This window comes from Rana temporaria, chromosome 9 (assembly GCF_905171775.1).
Source record: "Rana temporaria chromosome 9, aRanTem1.1, whole genome shotgun sequence".
NCBI classification, from domain to species: domain Eukaryota; kingdom Metazoa; phylum Chordata; class Amphibia; order Anura; family Ranidae; genus Rana; species Rana temporaria.
Genome location: NC_053497.1, coordinates 1,021,373 through 1,043,506, shown reverse-complemented (window position 1 = coordinate 1,043,506; position 22,134 = coordinate 1,021,373).

The following is a 22,134-nucleotide window of genomic DNA, read 5'->3' as shown; positions in this document are numbered from 1 at the left end:
AACTGTATTGTTATTGCACTGCCTCTCTTTATAATAAAATATGAATATATATATATTTATATATATATATTAAATCCTGTATAACAATAAAAAATCCACAATAATACTAATGCCGCGTACACACGATCGGAAATTCTGACAAGAAAACCGTGGATTTTTTCTGACAGATTGTTGGCTCAAACTTGTGTTGCATACACGAGGGCTCGACAAATCCCAGGCGCCAGTTTTTTTTTTGTGAGCTGGCGCCATCTGGTGGTGGCCGTTGGTATTACAAGTTAAGCATTACAAGTTAAACAGCAATTCTAATGTCATTTTACACTATTTTTCACTGCCATCTTCTTCCCTCTAATTAGAACCCCCACACATTCTATATATTTTTTATCCTAACACCCTAGAGAATAAAATGGCGATCGTTGCAATACTTTCTGTCATGCCGTATTTGCGCAGCGGTCTTACAAGCGCACTTTTTTGGGAAAAAATTACACTTTTTTTAATTAAAAAATAAGACAACAGTAAAGTTATCCCCATTTTTTTTAATATTATGAAAGATAATGTTACGCCGAGTAAATTCATACCCAACATGTCACGCTTCAAAATTGCGTCCGCTCGTGGAATGCCGACAAACTTTTACCCTTTAAAATTCTTCATAGGCGACGTTTAAAAAAATCTACAGGTTGCATGTTTTGAGTTACAGAGGAGGTCTAGGGCTAGAATTATTGCTTTCGCTCTACCAATCGCGGCGATACCTCACATGTGTGGTTTGAACACCGTTTACATATGCGGGCGCTGCTCACGTATGTGTTCGCTTCTGCGCGCGAGCTCGTCGGGACGGGTGCGTTTTCTGGCTCCTAGATTCCAAGCTAATTTTTCAAACCCTGACATACACACAGTCACACAAATCCTGTCGGAAATTCCGACCGCCAAGAACGCGGTGACGTACAAGACGTACGACGAGCCAAGATCAATGAAGTTCAATAGGCAGTTCAGCTCTTCTGCTTGATTCTGAGCATGCACGTTTTTTGGACGTGTCGGAATTGCATACAGACGAGCGGATTTTCCGATAGGAACCTTTTCCGTCGGATCTTTTGTTGGTGGAAATTCCGACAGCAAAAGTTTGACGGAGCCTACACACAGTCGGAATTTCCGACCAAAAGCTCACATCGGACTTTTCTTGTCAGAATTTCCGATCGTGTGTACGCGGCATTATGCTACTAATAATAATACTAATAATAATATTATAAATTCTGCATAATAATAATAATAATAATAATAGTAATAAAAAAAAAATAATATAAATCCTTTGTAACAATAAAATAATTTCTGAACAAAAATAATTATAATAATAATAATAATAATAATAATAATAATAATAATAATAATAATAATAATAATAATAATTAATAACAATAATTTCCAAAACGATTGCACTATTATGACATTAAAAACTACCACAATTTATTTCTTTAGAGTGCAAATATATAATATTTGGGGGGGGGGGGGGGTAAGTAATTTAGGGCAGAGAAGGAGAAGAATGGTAAGTAGAAGAAAGAAAAGAAGGAGGAGAAGAATATAAAAAAATAAAAATAATAATCCTGTATAACAATAAAAAAATCCACAATAACACTATTACTAATAATAATAATAATAATAATAATAATAATAATAATAATATAAATTCTGCATAATAATAATAATAATAATAATAATAATAAAATAATAATAATAATAATAATAATAATAATAATAATAATAATAATAATATAAATTCTGCATAATAATAATAATAATAATAATAATAATAATAATAATATAAATTCTGCATAATAATAATAATAATAATAATAATAATAATAATAAAATAATAATAATAATAATAATAATAATAATAATAATAATATAAATCCTATGTAACAATAAAATTATTTTTGAATAATAATATACAAGATACGCCTGAATGGGGGCTAGATCCGACTGACGTACGTCTTAGTACGCCGTCGGATCTTAGGTGCATATTTACACTGGCCGCTAGGTGGCGCTTCCGTTGATTTCCGCGTAGAGTATGCAAATTAGCTAGATACGCCGATTCTCAGAACGTACGTCCGGCCGGCGCATTTTTTTTACTTCGTTTACGTAAGGCTTTTTTCGGCGTAACGTTACCTCTGGGTCTATGAGGCGTACGCAATGTTAAGTATGGACGTCGGGACAGCATCGAATTTTCCGTTGTGTACGTCGTTTGCGTAAAACGTTCGCGAATAGGGCTTCGCGTAAATTACGTTCACGTCAAAAACATTGACTATTTGCGACGTGATTTCGAGCATGCGCACTGGGATACCCCCACGGTAAAAAAACGTCATTTACGTGGGGGCAAGTTGAATTACCATCAAACACGCCCACATAACTTTAGACGCAAGTGCTTTGTGAATACAGCACTTGCCTCTCAAAGTAGCGGCGGCGTAGCGTAACTCCGATACGCTACGCCTGCTTAAAATTACGCCGATCTACGTGGATCTGGCCCATAATGCTTTGGGGAGTAAGAAATCTAGGAGAAAGAGAAGGAGAAGAAAGAGAAGGAGAAGAAGGGTAAGTAGAAGAAAGAAGAGAAGAAGGAGGAGAATAAGAAGAAGGAGTGGAAGGAAAAAAAGAAGGAGGATGAGGAGGAGGAGGAGAATAAAAATAAAAAATCCACAATAATAATAATACTAATAATAATACTAATAATAATAATAATAATATAATAAATTATACGTAGTAATAATAATAATAATAATAGTAAAATATTAATAATAATAATAATAATAATAATAATAGTAAAATATTAATAATAATAATAATAATAATAATAATAATAATAATAATAATAATAATAATAATAATAATATAAACCTTATGTAACAATAAAATCATTTCTAAATAATAATAATAATAATAATTTCCAAAACCATTGCACTATTATGACATTAAGAACTACCAAAATGTATTTCTCTAGAGTGCAAATATATAATGCTTTGGTGGGTAAGTAATCTAGGGCAGAGAAGGAGGAGAAAGAGAAGGAGAAGAAGGAGAAGACGTGGGAGGAGGAAAGTATAAAAAAAAAATATATATAATCCTGTATAACAATAAAAAATCCACAATAATACTATTACTAATAATAATAATAATAATAATAATAATATTATAAATTCTGCATAATAATAATAATAATAATAATAATAATAATAATAATAATAATAATAAAATAATAATAATATTAATTTCAAAAACCATTGAACTATTATGACATTAAGAACTACCACTATTTATTTCTCTAGAGTGCAAATATATAGGCCCGGATTCACGAAGCACTTGCGCCGACGTATCTCGAGATACGCCGCGTAAGTGCCAATATACGCCTTCGTATCTGTGCGCCGTGCCCACAAAACTAGATACGCCTAAAAACAGGCTTCATTCCACCGACGTAACTTGCCTACGCCGGCGTAGGGTGAGCGCATATTTACGCTGGACGCATGTGGTGCTCCCATTGATTTTCTATTCCAATATGCAAATGAGGGAGATACGCCGATTCACGATCGTACATGCGCCCGACGCCGGCCTACGACTGGTGCGCGTAAGTTGTACGTACGGTCGTAAAGTTATGCCCCATAAAGGAGGTGTAACTCAGCAGCATCCATGCAAAGGGCTGCACCAGGGAACACAAGCCGGCGTATTTTCCGTAGTTTACGTAGGACGTGAATATGACTAGGCGTAGGTTACGTTCACGCCGTAGGCAGTGATCCGGCGTATCTTAGGCAGTTGTTCCGACGTGATTGTGAGCATGCGCACAGAGATGCGTCCACGGGACGGCGCATGCGCCGTTCGTTATACGTATCTGTCTGGCGCTCGGCCCATCATTTGCATGGGGTCACGCCTCATTTGCATGGCTCACGCCCACTTCCACCTACGCCGGCTTACGCCTAGGAAACCCAGCGCAGTTTTGGGAGCAAGTGCTTTGTGAATCCAGTGCTTGCCTCTCTGCGCTGCACCAGCGTAGCGTACAGGAGATACGCTACGGCGGCATAAATGTGCGCCGCTGTCTGTGAATCCGGGCCATAATGCTTTGGGGGGTAAGTAATCTACGGCCTTTAAATAATCTTTTTTTTTTAAAGTGTCGGCAAAAAATTTTAATAAATAAAAAAAAAGAGCAAAAACGTCTCTGACCGAAATGGTTAATATGACTTTAACCACTTCCGGACCGCCGCATGTACATATACGTCGGCAGAATGGCATGTACAGGCACATTGGCGTACCTGTACGTCCCTGCCTAGACGTGGGTTGGGGGTCCGATCGGGACCCCCCCCCCCGGTTCATGCGGCGGTTCCCATGGCTTCAGGAGCGATCCGGGATGAGGGCGCCTCCTCGCGATCGCTCCTCGGAGCTGAAGAACGGGGAGAGGCGTATGTAAACATGGCTTCCCCGTGCTTCACTGTGGCGGCTGCATCTATCAAATGATCCATTTTATAGGGAGACTCGATCGATGACGTCAGTCCTACAGCCACACCCCCCTACAGTTGTAAACACACACTAGGTGAACACTAACTCCTACAGCGCCCCTTGTGGTTAACTCCCAAACTGCAACTGTCATTTTCACAATAAACAATGCAATTTAAATGCATTTTTTGCTGTGAAAATTACAATGGTCCCAAAAATGTGTTCAAAATTGTGCGAAGTGTCCGCCATAATGTCGCAGTCACGAAAAAAATCGCTGATCGCCGCCATTAGTAGTAAAAAAAATTAAAAATAATAAAACTATCCCCTATTTTGTAAACGCTATAACTTTAGCGCAAACCAATTAATAAACACTTATTGCGTTTTTTTTACCAAAAATAGTTAGAAGAATACGTATCGGCCTAAACTGAGGAAAAAAATAAAATTTTATATATATTTTTGGGGGATATTTATTATAGCAAAAAGTAAAAAATATTGAATTTTTTTCAAAATTGTCGCTCTATTTTTGTTTATAGCGCAAAAAATAAAAACCGCAGAGGCGATCAAATACCACCAAAAGAAAGCTCTATTTGTGGGGAAAAAAGGACGCCAATTTTGTTTTGGACCGCGCAATTGTCTGTTAAAGCGACGCAGTGCCGAATTGTAAAAACCCCTTGGGTCATTGAGCAGCATATTGGTCCGGTCCTTAAGTGGTTAATAATAAAAAAAGAATAAAAAAGAAATGAAGATTTTCCTGGAAAGGATCCCGCCGCTGTTGTACATTGTGACATGTTAGGAATTTCTTCTCGGAGACAGTTGCTGAAAGTTCTCCTCTAAGCCACGCATGTATGCGCGCATTTGACGGATACGCTCATCACCATTGCACGCCGTCTCGTTATATTCTTTTTTTTTTTTTTTTTTTATTCGTGTTTTAAAAATATATTTTTTCTTTTAAACGTTCTTTTTATTTTTCTCTCGGCAGAGAATCCTCGTCATCTTTGACGTGCCAGCTTCTCGTCGTTCTGATCTAATAATTGCGCCCCTCTTAGGCGATGATTCCACTACAATATGATGAGTCTTCACTATTAAACAAAGCATGCTGCTCCTGGCGCCGTTCCCGCTATCAGATCAGCAAATGCTCAGATGATGTGAGAGAGAGGGGGGGGGGAGGGGATGGGGGGGCGCTTTAACCTTTTCTGGGTATTCGCCACGGCGGGTATTCAGTGGCAGAAGGATGATGTTCATTGCAGCCCATGAGATATATTACAGTCATGGATTTATTGTGAGCCGTATGCCGGTACATGGATCCGCACATGTCCCGATGGAGGGCGGCGGCGTATCCATTGTTGCCGATTTTGTACGGAGCTTTAATTCCACTTACGAAGATACTCAAACCCTTGTGAGCACCAGAGTGCCGAAATAATCCCGGCTCTTCATAGATATCATGGCGCTCTCTGCGCATCTGGGGTATTTCCACTCATTAAAGAACTAATCAGTTAATCCGTCCTTTGTGCGCCGATGTAAGGTTATTGTCATTAATAGGAAGATCACGCACGCCGTATAATATTCCCTTCTTCAAGGAAACGGAAAACCGTTACGGGAATGAGATTTGGCTTTCGGTTTTGGTAAAGCGTCATGTAACATGAGTATTTTTTTTTATTTTTAATAAAATATTTGGGCCAGATTCACAAAAGAGATACGCCGTCGTACCTCTAAGGCCGAGTACTCACGAGCAGACATGTCCGATGAAACCGGTCCGCGGTTCGATGGCTGTACACACCATCGAACAGAGGTCCGCGCGTAAACAATACGCGGGGCGTGTCCGCGGTGTCGCCGCGTCGATGACGCGGTGTCGCCGCGACAATGACGCTGCGACGTGGGCGGCCTGCCTTTAAAATGCTTCCACGCATGCGTCAAAGTCATTCGACGCATGCGAGGGACGGCGGGCGGCCGGACATGTACGGTAGGTCTGTACAGACGACCGTACATGTCCGGGCGGACAGGTTTCCAGCGGACTGTTTTAAAGCAAGTCCAGGAAACAGTTGTCCGCTGGAAACCTGTCCGATCCGCCCGAAAATGGTCCGCTCGGGCCTACACACGGCCAAACATGTCTGCTGAAACTGGTCCGCGGACCAGTTTCAGCAGACATGTTTGGTCGTAAGAAAGGGGCATGAGATGCGATTGTCGAATCTATGCGCCTGATTCATAGAATCAGGTTACGCATAGATAGCCCTAAGATCCGACAGGTGTAACTGTGTTACACCGTCGGATCTTAGGCTGCAATTCCAGGCCGGCCGCTAGGTGGCGATTCCATTGCGGTCGGGCGTAGAATATGCAAATGACTAGTTACGGCGATTCACGAATGTCCGCTTTTTTTCCGTCGATCTAAATTTACGTTGTTTCCGTAGAGATGCGTCGCGTAAAACTAAGTGTGTCCTCTAGGTGGTCTAAGCAATGTTAAGTATGGCCGTCGTTCCCGCGTCGAAATTTTCAATTTCACGTCGTTTGAGTAAGTCGTCCGTGAATGGCGCTGGACGCCATTTACGTTAACGTCGAAACCAATGACGTCCTTGCGAAGTCATTTAGCGCAATGCACGTCGGGTAATTTGACGGACGGAGCATGCGCAGTACGTTCGGCGCGGGAACGCGCCTAATTTAAATGGTGCCCGCCCCATTTGAATTAGGCGGGCTTGCGCCGAGCGGATTTACGTTACACCGCCGCAATTTTACAGGTAAGAGCTTTGTGAATCAAGCACTTACGCTGTAAACCTGCGGCGGTGTAACGTAAATGGGATACGTTACTCCGCCGCTGCGCAATGTATTTGTACCTGAATCTGGCCCTTTATTTTTTACTTTTTTTCAAACCACGTTACATTTCAGGTGGGAGAGGTTGCAGGAGATCAGCAGCACGCCAATAATTATGTAGTGACTTCGTTGTAGCGCCACCACCACCTTCTCAAACAGTGCAGAGGCCGCACTTCACACAAGCAACAATCCATTCTAGGCTTTTGCCTTTTTGCGATTTATTGTTTGCAGAACTTTTAACAGGACAGGAATTGGGGTTTGAGGGACTCTTCATTAAGCAGAAGACACTCTTTGTTTCAGGAAAGGTAGAACAGTGTAGCACTTACAGGACCAGGAGGTTGCTCCAAATTAGTTTAACCACCTAAGCCCCGGACCAATATGCTGCTAAATGACCCAAGGGGTTTTTACAGTTCGTGACTGCATTGCTTTAACAGACAATTGCGTGGTCGTGCGACGTGGCTCCCAAACAAAATTGGCGTCCTTTTTTCCCCACAAATAGAGCTTTCTTTTGGTGGTATTTGATCACCTCTGCGGTTTTTATTTTTTGCGCTATAAACAAAAATAGAGCGACAATTTTGAAAAAAATGCAATATTTTTTACTTTTTGCTGTAATAAATATCCCCCAAAAACATATATAAAAAATGTTTTTTTCCTCAGTTTAGGCCGATACGTATTCTTCTACCTATTTTTGGTAAAAAAAAATCGCAATAATCGTTTATCGGTTGGTTTGCGCAAAATTTATAGCGTTTACAAAATAGGGGATAGTTTTTTTGCATTTTTATTTTTTTTTATTTTTTTTACTACTAATGGCGGCGATCAGCGATTTTTTTCGTGACTGCGACATTATGGCGGACACTTCGGACAATTTTGACACATTTTTGGGACAATTGTCATTTTCACAGCAAAAAATGCATTAAAATTGCATTGTTTATTGTGAAAATGACAGTTGCAGTTTGGGAGTTAACCACAGGGGGCGCTGTAGGAGTTAGGGTTTACTTTGTGTGTGTTTACTAGTGTAGGGGGGTGTGGCTGTAGGAATGACGTCATCGATCGTGTCTTTCCTATAAAGGGAATGACGCGATTGATGCGCCGACACAGTGAAGCACGGGGAAGCCGTGTTTACATACGGCTCTCCCCATTCTTCAGCTCCGGGGAGCGATCGCGACGGAGAGGCTATAAACAAATAGCCGCGCCGTCGTCCCGGATCGCTCCCCGAGCGGACCCGACCTCCGCATGTACCGGGGGGGGGGGGGTCCCGATCGGACCCCCCACCCACGTCTAGCAGAGGACGTACAGGTACGTGATTGTGCCTGTCCGTGCCATTCTGCCGACGTAAATGTACATGAGGAGGTCGGGAAGTGGTTAAAGTCTCCTAGCTAAGGAACATAGGGTTGCTCCAGAATAGTTTAAAAACTCATAACTGGGGACCATAAGGTTTCTTTAGAATAGTTTAAAGACTCATAACTGGGGATGATGAGGTTTCTCCGGAATATATTGAAATCTCCTAGCTGGGGACCATGAGGTTTCTACCGGAATAGGTTAAAGTCTCCAATCTGGAAACCATGAGGTTGCTCCAGAATAGTTTAAAGGCTCATAGCTGGGGACCATGAGGTTGCTTTGGAATAGGCTGGAGACTCCTAGCTGGGGACCATGAGGTTTCTCCGGAATAGGTTAAAGTCTCCAAGCTGGAGACCATAAGGTTGCTCCAGAATAGTTTAAAGGCTCATAGCTGGGGACCATGAGGTTGCTTTGGAATAGGCTGGAGACTCCTAGCTGGGGACCATGAGGTTTCCCAGGAATAGGTTAAAGTCTCCAATCTGGAGACCATGAGGTTGCTCCAGAATAGTTTAAAGGCTCATAGCTGGGGACCATGAGGTTTCTCCGGAATAGGTTAAAGTCTCCAATCTGGAGACCATGAGGTTGCTCCAGAATAGTTAAAAGACTCTTAACTGGGGACCACAAGGTTGCTTCAGAATAGTTTAAGGGAATGAGGGGATAAAATGGGGAAGGAAGTGTGACGGAGATAAAGAGGGAATTCGTCTATTCAAGGATTATACATAGGGAATATATGGATAATTATAATCAGGGTGGAGATGAAATACATGGGGAAGTATGGAATTTAGTAATAGTAGGAATAGTATTTTGGTTATGACATCTCCTCTAGGGGGAATGGATTTAAAATTGTCTGTGATATAGTATATTATAATTTCCCTCGGTGGTAAACTATGAATAGTAAATATAATTGAAGAGAGAGATGTAATGTAACATCCATATATGTTGTTTTATTGGATTTTGCTTATTCATTTTCTTATGTTTCCTGTATTGCTTCCTTGCCTGAAAATAAATAAATAAATAAATAAAGATATAGAATAAAAAATAAATACTTATACCTGGGGACGATGAGATTGCTCCAGAAGTGTTTAAAGTCTCCTATGTAGGGACCATAGGGTTTCTCCAGATTAGTTTAACGACTCATAACTGGGGACCATGAGGTTGCTTCAGAAAATGTTAAAGTCTTATAACTGGGGACAATGAGGTTTCTCTGGAATAGGTTGAAATCTCCTAACTGGGGACCATGAGGTTGCTCTAGAATAGTTAAAAGTCTTATAGCTGGGGACCATGAGGTTGCTCTGGAATAGGCTGGAGTCTCCTAGCTGGGGACCATGAGGTTGCTCTGGAATAGGCTGGAGTCTCCTAGCTGGGGACAATAAGGTTTCACCAGAATAGTTTAAAGTCCTATAGCTGGGGACCATGAGGTTGCTCCAGAATAGTTTAAAACCTTATAGCTGGGGACCATGAGGTTGTTCCAGAATATTTGAAAGTTTCCTAGGTAGGGACCATAGGGTTTCTCCAGATTAGTTTAAAGTCTCCTAACTGGGGGACAATGAGCATGCTTCAGAATAGTTTAAAGCCTTATAACTGGGGACGATGAGGTTGCTCCAGGATAGGTTTAAATATCCTTGCTGGGAACCATGAGATTGCTCCGGAATAAGTGGTAATCTCCTAGCTGGGGACCATGAGGTTGCTCTGGAATAGGTTGAAGTCTCCTAGCTGGGGACCATGAGGTTTCCCTAGAATAGTTTAAAGTCTTATAGCTGGGGACAATGAGGTTGCTCCAGAATAGTTTAAAGTATTATAGCTGGGGACCATGAGGTTGATCCAGAATAGTTAAAAGTCTTATAGCTGGGGACCATGAGGTTGCTCCAGAATAGTTAAAAGTCTTATAGCTGGGGACCATGAGGTTGCTCTGGAATAGGTTGAAGTCTCCTAGCTGGGGACCATGAGGTTTCCCTAGAATAGTTTAAAGTCTTATAGCTGGGGACAATGAGGTTGCTCCAGAATAGTTTAAAGTATTATAGCTGGGGACCATGAGGTTGATCCAGAATAGTTAAAAGTCTTATAGCTGGGGACCATGAGGTTGCTCCAGAATAGTTAAAAGTCTTATAGCTGGGGACCATGAGGTTGCTCCAGAATAGTTAAAAGCCTTATAGCCGGGGACCATGAGGTTGCTCCAGATAAGTTTAAAGTCTCATAGCTTTGGACCATGAGGTTGCTTCAGAATAGTTTGGAAGAAAAAGCAGGAGCAGGGAGAATTTTTCACAGAGCCGCTCACAAATTCCTGATGTTGGACCTAGAATAATGGAGGAGAAGGTTATGCAGGCCAGAACTGTTATGTTGCTTTGTCACAGTAAACAAATTGTTAAAAGGCTGAACATGTGGACATTCCTTTATTTTTGGAGGTAGTGGGCCTCAGGCCAGGGGAATGTGAGTAACCTAAGAGGGCAAAAATCTCTCTCTCTTACAGGTACCTGATCACCTATCTGGTTCCTGGGCATGAAGAAGATAGGAGGTATCCCTGGCCAGCTTGGCGAGAGCTAGCGACTGATTAGGAGCCTGCTAACAACCCCATAAGGAAGTGTATGAAAAAGGGTTATCATGACAGGGGAAAACTGATGCCCTTTATGTGGCATTTCCCCTTTATTGATAGACCCAATGCTCCCGCATATACTGGACTATGAACCCTCACATCTACGTACATTACTATATATTTTTTCATAGCCAACTGTTTTTTTTTTATCTTACTATTGTTCTTAAATAAAGGACAGCAAAAGAACAAAATAAAAAAATAAGACAAAGAACACGGAGATGTGAAAGTGGTTGGAGGTTGGCATAGTTTGACATATGAAAACTAGTTAATTATCTAGCTAAATTTTCCAGTTGAGCGGGCGGCCGGTCGCACGCAGTCCCTTTACATGGGAGAACGATCCTAACTGGAGGATTTATTCCTTGGGGAATATTAGGAGAGCCACAAGTTATTTATTTAAAGGTTGCTCTCGGTCATTGATTAACAATTAACTGTTGTACCTCATCATAAAGTCTGACCTATCACATGACCTTGTGCTAATAGCGTTGTGACAACATGAGTCTCGTACACACCTGACCTCCCCTGATCATTTCCCTGGTTAATAAGGTCCACTTCTAAATATATAATCCCGGGGATGGGACAGAAACACAACGGTGCAATGTAGCAATTTTGAAAGCGCCGCCAATTCCTGCCGTCTACATGCACTCCATTGATGGCTACGTGGCGTTTCTCATGGCGGGTTTCTTGATGGTGACAACAGTGGGCCATGCCTGTGTAAGGTCTGTTGAAATGTCCACTTGTAGTCTCCATTGGAAGCTGAGTGACAAGACAGGAGCCCGATTGGGAGACAGGGGACAGAGGGTTGTCACCCTTTAACCAGGCCCATATTTGTAATCTAGGACCCCTAGGCCATGGGTGCTCAACCTGTGGCCCTCCAGCTGTTGTGAAACTCCAGGTCTCATCATGCCTCTACCTGCCTGCACCACTCTTTCCCATACCCGCCAACCCTTATGTTTATCACTCTATCCCCCTGATTCCCTACCTAGCCCTGTCTTCACCACTCTTCCGCCTGTCAACCCACCCTTGCCATTATCACTTCTCCCCCCACCCAACTTTACGTTCACCACTCTTCACCCCAACCTCCCACCTCTGCTCTCACCACTCTTCACCCCAACCTCCCACCTCTGCTCTCACCACTCTTCCTCCTGATCATGCATCCACCTATGTCTTCGACACTCCTCCACCCCACTACCCAACTCTGTCCTCACAATTCTTCCACCCATCCAACTCTGTCCTCACCACTCTTACACCCACCTCTGTCCTCACCACTCTTTCACCCACCCACCTCTGTCCTTACCACTCTTCCAGCCACCCACCACTGTCCTCACCACTCTTTCACCCACCCACCTCTGTCCTTACCACTCTTCCAGCCACCCACCACTGTCCTCACCACTCTTCCACCCACCCCTGTCCTCACCACTCTTCCACCCACCCACCTCTGTCCTCACCACTCTTCCACCCACCCCTGTCCTCACCACTCTTCCACCCACCCACCTCTGTCCTCACCACTCTTCCACCCACCTCTGCTCTCACCACTCTTCCTCCTGATCATGCATCCACCTATGTCCTCGACACTCCTCCACCCCACTATCCAACTCTGCCCTCACCAAACTTCCACCCACCCACCTCTGTCCTCACCACTCTTACACCCACCCACCTCTTCTCTCACCACTCTTCCTCCTGATCATGCATCCACCTATGTCCTCGACACTCCTCCACCCCACTACCCAACTCTACCCTCACGACTCCTCCACCCACTCCTCCACCTCTGTCCTCACCACTCTTCCACCCACCCACCGCTGTCCTCACCACTCTTCCATTCACTCACCTCTGTGGACACCACTATATCACCCACCCACCTCTGCCCTTGCCATATTTCCACCCAGCCGCCCACCTAGGATGGCCCTAATCAATTTTCCCACCACCCAACTGCCAATCCCTGCCATCAATGCTCCTGCACCAATTCTCCCCCACTTAAACACCCACCCCTGCCCTGACCAATCTTTCTCCTAAACACCCACCCATCAACCCCTCCTCACCACTCTTCCACCATCCTTGCTCTCACAACTTTTCCCCACCCTTACATTTCCCACTCTTCACTCCAAGCTCCTACCCCTGCTCTCACCACAATTCCCCCAATCATGGACTCACCCCAGCTCTCATCACTCTTCAACCTGCCCACCCACCTCTGCCCTCACCACTCTTACACCCAGCCATCCACCCCTGCACTTTCTACTCTTCCCTCCACCCAACGCTGTATCCTGGCCTAGGCCAAAAAGGCCCAGGCCTAGGGCAGCACTTTGCAGGGGGGCAACAGGGAACAAGTCCCCACCGGCTTGCACTACACTATTAGTGTAACACAAGCTTCTTCTATTTTTGACCGTCCTATCATCCTGAACCACAAACCTTCCTCACTGTGCTACATGTTTTCTGCTGCACCATTGGCATGGTTATATCTTCTTAGTTCTCTCCATAAAATGATCAGAAATTTGTAATTAAAGTAGAACTATAGGCACCACCTTTATTTTTCATTTTGGATAGAGTAAGGGAGGGTTATACCCCCTGTCAGTTTATTTTTTACCATCCCTGACACATTGCAGAGATTTCCCGTCACTTCCTGCCCCATTGCCATATAGGAAGTGAGAGTAAATCTATGCAAATTAAGGGAATTCAATGTCCCCCAGGCCCTAAGAACTAGTGTCCCCACTCAGATTTTTCAGGGCGGATCTTAAGCAGAAAGGGGTGTGGCCTTGACAGGAATGGGTGGGTCATATTTAAATTAGGGGGTGCACAAGTTTAGTCAGGCCTAGGGCAGCACAAAACCTAAATACACTACTGCCTCCACCCACCTACCCATCCCTGCCTTTGCACTCTTGCCCTCACCACTTCTCCTTTACTCACCCCCCCCTACACTCTGCCCTTAGCACCCCCTAACCTTCTCACCCACCCACCCATCACTTTCCTTAGCACTCTTCCTCACCATTAGATCAAAGGAGATGCATTTGGAAGATTCACCTGTAGTGCATGGTTGGTGAATGCCAGATTTGCTGATTTATGAATATGCCATTGGGTCCAAAGATCCAGAAGACCTGCTGTATAGGTGCCCATTATGCTAAAGGAATTGCATAAGACCCCCTCATACTGACGCTGGGTGAAGGTGTTCTGAGAACTTCGGCAGTTGTGTAAAGGACTACAGATGTATGTGATTTTCTGTTGACATTTTTACAGATATGAGAGAAGGAACGCAAGAAATACTGAGTGGGTGAATGATTCGGGTGGAACAGGAGAAGAAGTTTTCAAGAGTTATAATGTTAACCATGAAACTACCCGAGAGTCTGACTGGCAGCAAAATGAGTGCTTCCCACTCAAAAAGATGCTGAATATATTCTTCTATAAACTTTAGCTGAATTTCGTCACAGTTTTAAAATATGTTTCCCTACAAACACTTGGGCACCATTAAAGTAAGACGCAAGTCCAATCAATAAAATCTCATACAAACTTTAACATGTAAGTGGCATTTCAAAAGTCTTTTAAATCATCAGGAGGAAGGGGGTCCCGATCCCTCTATATAGATCTTTATATCACTAGAGGGGTCTTTATCAGGAGGAAGGAGGTCCTGATTCCTCTATATAGATCTTTATATCACTAGAGGGATCACCAGCAGGAGGAAGGAGGTCCTGATTGCTCTATATAGATCTTTATATCACTAGAAGGATCACCAGCAGGAGGAAGGAGGTCCTGATTCCTCTATATCAGGGGTGGGGAACCTTTTTTCTGCCAAGGGCCATTTGGATTTTTGTAAAATCATTCGGGGGCCGTACAAAATGATCAACTTAAAAATTAGCACTGCACATCTGGGCCCCTTTTACATTGCACAGCACCGCACATCTGAACCCCTTTTACATTACACAGCACCGCACATCTGGACCCCTTTTACATTGCACAGCACCGCACATCTGGACCCCTTTTACATTGCACAGCACCGCACATCTGGACCCCTTTTACATTGCACAGCACCGCACATCTGGACCCCTTTTACATTGCACCGCACATCTGGACCCCTTTTACATTACACAGCACCGCATCTCTGGACCCCTTTTACATTACACAGCACCGCACATCTGGACCCCTTTTACATTACACAGCACCGCACCTCTGGGCCCCTTTTACATTGCACCGCACATCTGGACCCCTTTTACATTACACAGCACCGCATCTCTGGACCCCTTTTACATTACACAGCACCGCATCTCTGGACCCCATTTATAATTACACAGTACCGTATCTCTTGACCCCTTTTACATTACACAGCACCGCATCTCTGGACCCCTTTTACATTACACAGCACCGCATCTCTGGACCCCTTTTACATTACACAGTACCGTATCTCTGGACCCCTTTTACATTACACAGTACCGTATCTCTGGACCCCTTTTACATTACACAGCACCGCATCTCTGGGCCCCTTTTACATTACACAGCACCGCATCTCTGGACCCCTTTTACATTACGCAGCACCGCATCTCTGGACCCCTTTTACATTACACAGCACCGTATCTCTGGACCCCTTTTACATTACGCAGCACCGCATCTCTGGACCCCTTTTACATTACACAGCAACAATCTGCACCACTAGACCCCTTTAGATTTACACAGACACCCCCCAGCACTGTTATTTCCTGCATTAATCATGCAGATGGAGAGACAATGAGCAGCGCTGAACAGAGGGCAATCACCTGCTGGTTTACTTATGTTAGCTTCAGCAGCTCTCTACTCAGCGCCGCTCAATGTCTCTCTCTCCCCTGCGGTACAGGAGAGTGTTTGCTTACCTTGCAGCTGGAGATGGAGAAAATTAAACTTGGCGCACCCCTGCCGCCGCGCTGTAAACACGTGCACACGTCAGCGCAGAGGCACAGCGCCTCCCACTCCACCGCCTGCCAATCGCTGCCGTTATCTGTTTTTTTCAGCCCTTCAGCCTGGTTGGCTGGTGTTCCCCGCCACTCCCACATCGAGGGAGACAGACAGTTCCACCAGCCAACCAGGCGGAAGGGCTGAAAAAAAAATGTTTTCTGCTCAGCGGGACTCGGGGCTATTAGTGAAAACCTTAATGGCCGAGACTCACTCGGGGCTTTTCACCGACCCATTCGGGGCTCCAGCCCACAGCTCTGCGGACACTCAGCGGCACGGGGGGGGGCCGGATGGAATGATTTTGCGGGCCGCATGCGGCCCGCGGGCCATAGGTTCCCCACCCCTGCTCTATATAGATCTTTATATCACTAGAGGGGTCTTCATCAGGAGGAAGGAGGTCCCGATTACTCTATATAGATCTTTATATCACTAGAGGGGTCACCGGCAGGAGGAAGGAGGTCCTGATTCCTCTATATAGATCTTTATATCACTAGAGGGGTCACCAGGAGGAAGGAGGTCCTGATTCCTCTATATAGATCTTTGTATCACTAGAGGGGTCACCAGGAGAAAGGAGGTCCTGATTACTCTATATAGTTCTTTATATCACTAAAGGGGTCACCAGCAGGAGGAAGGGGGTCCTGATTACTCTATATAGATCGTTACATCACTAGAGGGGTCTTCATCAGGAGGAAGGAGGTCCCGATTCCCCTATATAGATCTTTATATCACTAGAGGGGTCACCAGCAGGAGGAAGAAGGTCCTGATTCATCTATATAGATCTTTATATCACTAGAGGGGTCACCAGCAGGAGGAAGGAGGTCCTGATTCCCCTATATAGATCTTTATATCACTAGAGGGGTCTTCATCAGGAGAAAGGAGGTCCCGATTCCCCTATATAGATCTTTATATCACTAGAGGGGTCACCAGCAGGAGGTCCTGATTCCTCTATATAGATCTTTAGGGGGATATGACTGATCCCTTTAAAGGCATGAAGAGTGTTGAGGTTCATAAGGGTAGGATGTTCAGTATGAAGCTGAGATCAAGAACACGGGCACATGACCTCAACCTAGCAGGAGGAAAGTTCAAAACTAACCTTAGAAAGTATTACTAAAGGAACATATTACCTTTCTCAACCTTTATACCCTAGAGGAACCCTCTAAAATGATCTTTAGGTCTGGGGAAACCCTTACTACAATAATTTCATTGGGGGTCAGTAGGAAGTATGCCACCTTGTTTTTGTGGTCAGAATGCCATCCTTACCGCAGGTATAAAGATGGCTGGTGTAAAGCAGATGGTTCTGCCAAGTGGTGTTGACCTCAGAACTATTTAGGCACCATTGGATGGGAGGTCAATTATCCACAGCCCAAGGAACCTCTAGCAATCTCTGGAGGAACCCTTGGGCTCCTTGGTAAAGCACAAGGAACCTCTAGCAATCTCTGGAGGAACCCTTGGGCTCCTTGGTACCCGGGGTTGAGAATGAAAATATTAGATCAAAAAGAATGGAATCAGCTCCAGAACTATCTGGGCACCATCAGTTGAGAGGTCAATCAGCCACAACTCAAGGAACCCCGAGCAACCCCTGGAAGAACCCTACGGAACCCTAGCTTAAAATGGCTAAAAATAAATAAAAAAAGGGGCAGACTTGATGGATGTTCTTTTTCCACCGCCACTTTTCTATGTTTCTATTCTGAGGGGAAAAAAAAGAGATAATGGCCTCGAATTTGTCATCCGCAATTTGTGTTTTCCCTAACTCCCCCTTCTGACACCGAAGTACATCTTCTACCCAGAGGCCACACTACCTTGATTTATTGACCCTGGAGAGAGACAGGAAAGAAAAAGCTTCTTGTAACATCGCTTTTAAGTAAAAACACAGTTTGTTGCTTGGATACCCAGCGCTCCAAGTGTTTAAATTTCTCCGATGGAAGCCCTTCGGCTGTCACACAGAGACTTATCTCGTACACAGATACATCACACGCGAGTTTCATAGAAGCAAGGTCACAGATGAGGGTGTCACAAGCACATCTTGTACAGCTATAAATTTTCATTATTTCTGCATATAAAAAAAAAAAAAAGAAAGAAAGAGACGGAAATGTTAAAACGACAGAAGAAGCCGTGTGATGTGTTATTGCCGTTGGCTCTCTAAATAAGATTGACTGCTGGCGTTGCATAATGGCTTCTAATTACCGACTCTTTCATATTTGGTGGATCGGGTTGGGATTGGCGGGAAAAATTGCAGAATCACTTTTTGCAAAGGATTCTTTTTTATTATTATTATTATTATTATTATTATTATTATTATTATTATTATTATTCTCCCTTCATTTATCAAGAATAGGAATGGCAAATAGAAAAATCGGACAACCTGATGAAGGGGCATTGTTTTTCGAACCCCCAAAACACGTTGGCTGTCTTTTGGTGCAAACCAATAAATCGAATTGGACTCTTCTATCATTTGGTCTGGCACTCCTTCTATTGTTACCTTATTTATCTCTGGTAACCTGCTCAATATCCACTGGAGGGTAGTACTGTCTGCTGCAAGCAGCCTAGCCTGAGCAAGTTGTTTTTCCCTTCGTCACCTTATATCTAATTAGGAACTAAGATTAAAGTCTCAGTGCCTATTGCATGCTTCTTTTTCTTTGTTGAAGTTCCTAATGGATGTCTAGTGGTGGAGTCCTTTCAGGACAGTGTCATCACAGGGAGTCGGCAGAGGAGCAGCAATCTCAGGGGGGTTCAATCGCATTGCTAGATAAGTGGTCCCCACACCTGGACTTTGCTAGATGACATTTCCCAATGTGTGGGTGGCGGGCTGCCTTGAACGTGGCCTAAGAGAGCAGCCGAGCCAACCCCCAGTGTCTCACTAACCTTCTGGGCAATACAGGACTTTGCTAGATGACTTTTCCCAATGTGTGGGTGGCAGGCTGCCTTGAACGTGGCCCAAGAGAGGAGCCAAGCCTACCCCTAAAGTCTCACTGACCTTCTGGGCAATACAGGACTTTCCCTGATGACTTTCCCCAATGTGTAGGTGGTGGGCTGCCTTGAGCGTGGCCTAAGAGAGCAGCCGAGCCAACCCCCAGTGTCTCACTAACCTTCTGGGCAATACAGGACTTTCCCTGATGACTTTCCCCAATGTGTGGGTGGTGGGCTGCCTTGAGCATGGTCCAAGAGAGCAGCCAAGCCAACCCCCAAAGGGTCACTAACCTTCTGGGCAATACAGGACTTTGCTAGATGACTTTTCCCAATGTGTGGGTGGCAGGCTGCCTTGAATGTGGCCCAAGAGAGCAGCCAAGCCAGCCCCCAGTGTCTCACTAACCTTCTGGGCAATACAGGACTTTGCCTGATGACTTTCCCCAATGTGTGGGTGGTGGGCTGCCTTGAGCGTGGTCCAAGAGAGCAGCCGAGCCAACCCCCAGTGTCTCACTAACCTTCTGGGCAATACAGGACTTTGCTAGATGACTTTTACCAATGTGTGGGTGGCGGGCTGCCTTGAGCGTGGCCCAAGAGAGCAGCCAAGCCAACCCCCAAAGGGTCACTAACCTTCTGGGCAATACAGGATTTTGCCTGATGACTTTCCCCAATGTGTGGGTGGTGGGCTGCCTTGAGCGTGGGCTAAGAGAGCAGCCGAGCCAAACCCAATGTGTCACTAACCTTCTTGGCAATACAGGACTTGTCCCGATGACTTTCCCCAATGTTTGAGTTGTGGGCTGCCTTGAGCGTGGCCTAAGAGAGCAGCTGAGCTGTCACTAACCTTATGGGCAATACAAGACTTTGCCCAATGACTCTGCCCGATGTATGGGTGGTTGACGGAGACCAACCTCTGATCCACTCACCTGACTATGTGCTTCATCGCCTTCACCAGGGGTTCCAGACACCAGGCACCTTCTCCAGGCCCACCAGCCAGGAGACACCAGTAGAACTCATACACACACTCTTTAGAACAGAATTCTTACTGAATAATGGCACCACAAGGCTGGATGCTGTTTATGTGCCTTACTGAAAGCCTCAATTGATACATGGCTCCAACAGAACAACACAGGCCAATAAAAAAACTGACTATTGGTCCCAAGCTCTGCTAGTGGCTGCTCATGTCCCTGCAGATGGATGGGCAAATTATTTTTCCTGGCTAAGGATGGGAGGGACAGAGTGGTAAACTAGCTTCTCAGGTCCCGTCTTCTCTCTCTTGGGGCTGGGTTGAGGAACCCCAGGGCACCCTGCCCTCCCACAGGAGGGAAGATAGCAGGAGCACAGCAGATAATATTGCTGCTTGCTTTTCCTTCCCAGACAGATCCACCTCCATACTAGGACTTGCCTAGTCTCCCAGACTTCTCCCCAGGGGGTGGAAGCACCTTAAAGGGGAACCACGTGCCTACAGGAGCATATCTGACTTACTGAGGTATGGAGAAAAACATGCATAGTAGCAGGGCTCTTTTTCTCAGAGAATAGGTGCAGGTACTCCCCCTTGTTCTTGCCCCCTACCTATCTCTGAGTACATCCCTTGGTTTCATCCATACCCACCTTGCAGGAGTGGAGACAAAAGAGGTGGGTAGAAGGGGGTTGTAGACAAGGGACAGTGCTCAGAGATGGATAGGGGGGTGGAGACAAGGGATGTGCTCAGAGGAGGGTAGGAGCATAGAGACAAGAAACGGTGCTCGGAGGTGGGTAGAGGGGTGGAGACAAGGGATGGTGCTCAGACGTGGGTAAGGGGATGGAGACAAGGAACAGTGCTTGGAGGCTACATAGTTGCATAGTTACATAGTAGGTGAGGTTGAAAAAAGACACAAGTCCATCCAGTCAAGGGACGGTGCTCAGAGGTGGATGGGGGATGGAGACAAGAAATGGTGCTCAGGGATGAGTAAAGGGATGGAGACAAGGGACGGTGCTCAAAGGTGGGTAGGGATATGGAGACAAGGAACAGTGCTTAGAGGTGGGCAGAGAGGCGGAGACAAAGGACAGTGCTCAGAGGTGGGAAGAGGGGGTGTAGACAAGGGATGGTGCTCAGAGGAGGGTAGGAGGATAGTGACAAGGAACGTTGTTTGGAGGTGGGTAGAGGGGTGGAGACCAGGGACGGTGCTCAGAGGTGGGTAGAGGGGTGGAGACAAAGAACAGTGCTCGGAGGTGCGTGGAGACAAGGGATGGCACTCAGAGGTGGGTAAGGGGATGGAGACAAGGGACGGTGCTCAGAGGTGGGTAGAGTGGCGGAGACAAGGAACAGTGCTTGGAGGTGGGTAGTAGGGTGGAGACAAGGGACGGTGCTCAAAGGTGGGTAGAGGGGTGGAGACAAAGAACAGTGCTTGAAACTGGGTGGAGACAAGGGATGGCACTCGGAGGTGGGTAAGGGGGTGGAGACAAGGAACAGCAGTGCTCGGAGGCGGGTAGTGGGGTGAAGACAAGGGACGGTGCTTGGAGATGAGTCGAGGGATGGAGACAAGGGATGGTGCTCAGAGGTGGGTAGTGGGGTGGAGACAAAAGAATTGTGTATATAGATGAGTAGAGGAATGGAGACAAGGGATGGTGCTCAGAAGTGGGTAAGGGGGTGGAGACAGGGAACAGCAGCGCTCGGAGGTGGGTAGTGGGGCGGAGACAAGGGACGGTGCTTGAAGATGAGTAGAGGGATGGAGACAAGGGATAGTGCTCAGAGGAGGGTAGAGGGGAGGAGACAAAGAACAGTGCTTGAAACTGGGTGGAGACAAGGGATGGCACTCGGAGGTGGGTAAGGGGGTGGAGACAAGGAACAGCAGTGCTCGGAGGTGGGTAGTGGGGTGGAGACAAGGGACGGTGCTTGGAGATGAGTAGAGGGATGGAGACAAGGGATGGTGCTCAGAGGTGGGTAGTGGGGTGGAGACAAAAGAATTGTGTATGGAGATGAGTAGAGGGATGGAGACAACGGATGGTGCTCAGAGGTAAGTAGGCAGTGCAGACAAAGGACGCTGCTCAGAGGTGGGTAGGGGGGATGGAGACAAGGAACAGTGCTTGGAGTTGAGTGGAGACAAGGCATGGCACTCGGAGGTGGGTAGGGGGTGGAGACAATGGATGGCACT